The sequence below is a fragment of the Vicugna pacos genome, chromosome 2 (genome assembly GCF_048564905.1).
Source record: "Vicugna pacos chromosome 2, VicPac4, whole genome shotgun sequence".
Taxonomy (NCBI): Eukaryota; Metazoa; Chordata; class Mammalia; order Artiodactyla; family Camelidae; genus Vicugna; species Vicugna pacos.
Window position 1 is genome coordinate 30,871,603 of NC_132988.1, and position 3,521 is coordinate 30,875,123.

The window sequence follows — 3,521 nt, forward strand, 5'->3', positions numbered from 1 at the left end:
AGGCAGTGCACGAGCCCCCGCAGGGGTTGGGTAGCGCAGCTCCCAACAGAAGCCCGGGACTGGTGCTACAGGGAGGGTTACCGCTTCGACCCTGTCTCCTCAGTTCCCTCTTCAGCCATCATCCTTTTAGGTCCACCACCTTCTAGATTTATTCCAAAATATCCTGGAGTTCTCCTAGAATCATTTATTTCCCCATACTGTCTGTACAACTTGAGTGTGTGAGAGTAAGTTTCCTATTAAAAAACACTTAAAATATCAGTAAAAAGAAACAGTTGGGGTCAGAAGCAAGGGATTATCACCCCATTCTTTACAATTACTGGGAGGAAGTGAGAGTACCTACTGGCTAAAAGCGTGACAGGCTTGCGGTCACACAGATTTGGGTTGTAGTCCCAGGCTCCAGTAACTTACTAGCAATAGGACCTTTGGCAAGTCACTTAACTATCCAAGTGCCAGGTTCAAAATCTGTTGAAGAAAACAAACATAGCTACTGGGTTGTTTTTATTATTAAATAATGTAAGGAAAGCCACAGTGCCTAGCACTAAAAAGGCCAATACATGGTAGGTCTGCCACTTGCTAGAATATATGAACTATGTTGGGTTTTGTATATTGATCAATGTATCTAGCAACCCTGCTGTATTCTCATAAATTCTAGTATTTGTAGTTTCTTGGATCTTCTGTGTATAGAACCATATGGCCTGGGAAATAACTAATTTTTTTCTCCATTTTTAATCCTAATTCTTGTTTTGTCTTAATTATGCTGCCTAATCTCCAGTAAAAGGTTGAATATAAGCTGTAGTGGTGATCATCCTTGTCGCATGCTTAACAGTAAATACTTTTGTGTTTATGATGTAAAAAAAAGCTAAAACTATCCTTTTTTCTTGCTAAGTTTTTCTAAGTGGATACTGAAATGTAACAAATGCTATTCATCTATTGAAATGATCTTTTTTTCTCCCTAAATCTGTTAATGTGGTGAATAAATTGATAAGATTTTTCTAATATCCCTGTATTCCTGGGATAAACCTGATATGCCATCCATGATGGTTTTTAGATACACTGGATTTAGCTTGTGATTATTTAACTTTCTCATTCTTAATATTATTTGAATCTCTTCTTGGATCCTATCACTAGTGGTTTCTTAAACTGCTTTTGGCTTTCTTGCCTTATTATGTCTTTGTTTTCTATTTCATCTGCTCTATTATTTCCTTTTATACTTTTACGTTTACTTTGTTCTTTCTCTAATCTACTGAGTTTAACACCTAGCTCAATAATTTTCAGTCTTTCTTATTTTCTAATACATCTATTTGCAGCCATAAATTTCCTTCTAGTTACCATTTTAGCTGAATCTTCTACCTAAATTTTCAAACATTTGGGATAGAGGAGTAGGCAATGGAGATAAAAAAAAAAGCTTTACTGATTATACTGGTATTAGATAAATGTGTTCATGGGCTTGTAATTATTGCACACCAGAATTATCAGACTTACCTACCTAGTTACAGTAATACACTTTGTTCCACATTAGGGCCGGCCCCTGAAAAAATTCAAGGAGAAAGATCAGAGTGTGTGTAGGCTTCCAAAAAAAGTAAGAAAGAGGTTAAACTATTCCCAAATTCATCAAGTTACTTCTCCAAAATTTTAGAGACAGTTTTTACTTAGGTGTACCAAAATGTTTACCAACTTGTTTCATTGCTTCTTGCCTCCCTTCTTCCTTCTGGGTTGTTTTATTTCAGTAATTATTTCAGTAAAGGTCTCTGAATGGTGAACTGTTATTTTTTTGGTCTGAAAATCTTTCTTTATCTTAACTTTTGAATAATAATTTAGTTGAAAGAGAATTCTTGATTGACAGTAACTGTCCCTTATCTTTTGGCATCTATTATTATTGATGAGTCTAAATACTGTTCCTTTGTTAAGTCATGAGTTCTGTTTTTCTCCTTTTAAATTCTGTAGTTTCATGTCTAATGTGGATTTTTAAAAAATTATTCTGAACTTTTTATAACCTGGGGATGGATTTTTTAGATTCTGGCAGTCTCAGACATTGTCCTTTAATTATTGCCTCTCACCCCTTTTTTTCAGTTTCTTCTGGATCTCTACTAGAATGTGTAGGGTCTCTTTATTCTAACCTGTATAACTCAGCCTTTTTTTGTCATATTTTAATTTCAAGCACTCTTAAAAATTTTTAGATTTTGTTTCAGACTTGTCTGTTATTGTTTCATACTGTACTATTTGTATTATTTTGCTTCCTTTAAAAAATCTACTAATCACTTTAAACATTCTAATTTTATAGTCTGTTTTAGAGTATTTTATCACATTCTTTAATTCTGACTGTTTTATCTACCAACCCGGCCATACAGTGCTTGTTTCCTCATAACGATTCATCATGTTTTCATTGTAAATTCATCTTCAGTAAGGCTGCTTTTATTGTGGGATTTTTATGTGCCCTGGGTCACAGAAGTATCCAAGGGGTTTTGTATTTGTTTCTATCGGAGTCCTGAGGAAGTCACACTGGTCTTAGAACATTTTTAATAATTGTTTGTAGTTCCTGTATCGCAGATACTGCTTATGTTTATATCTTATACTTTGTGGCACAAGCCTAGGGATTTTGATTTCTCACAAATGACTTTCTTTTTCTATTCACTGCTTTGAAGTGGTTGGCAATCCTGCTTCTCTACTATGGCTTGGTGCCTAATTTCCTAGCTTCTGTTAAATAAAACTCCTTCCAAGCTTTCAGCTTTATTGGACAGTTTGTGTGGTTGGTAGGCATGGTGTGTTAAGTCTCAGTCCCCTAAGTAACATTTCATTTTCTTTTGTCCTAACTATATACATGTCCTAGGCTTCAAAGAATAGGCTTTTGGTCTAGCAATTTAGTATTAAATTTCTGTTTGCTCTCTATCCATTCCATTCAGGATTTTAAAGACTTCTTTCCTCTAAGCATGTCCCTGAACAAATTGAAAACTTTCATCTTTTCTTACTTTATATGGGAGACTATTCCTAATATTGCATTATTTTAATCACTTTTCTTTGGGCCTTCTTAAATCTTCCTTTTGTTATGGTAAACAGAACTGATAGTGTAGAAGGAAAGGAAAACATATTTTATTTTGTTTCTGTAACTTTATCTTATGTTGACTGCTGCAAGAAAACATGAGTTTTCAAAAGTTAATTTTTTTCTCAAGTGATAACACTAATATATTAAAACATATAGTTTGGATTATTTTCCTAAAAAGATACTTTGCCATATGCAACAGGAAGTTCATGTACCTCATTTTGGTTTTGCCCACTCACAGCCTCATAAAAATCTTCCCATATTTTATCCCCATTAGTTTAATATTCCTTTACGCACTAAAATGTTAATGTCTTGGGGGTTTCAAATGTACTATCTTCTACAACATTTCTGAGAAATAAGACAGACTCCTGTATGAAAACACTGGAAACCCTCTTTTCTGTCTTTAAGCCAGTTACCAATTCTGAAAAAATAATACTCTCTGCTTCTTAATAAAGTCAGAATCAAGGAAAATAAAACTCAGAAC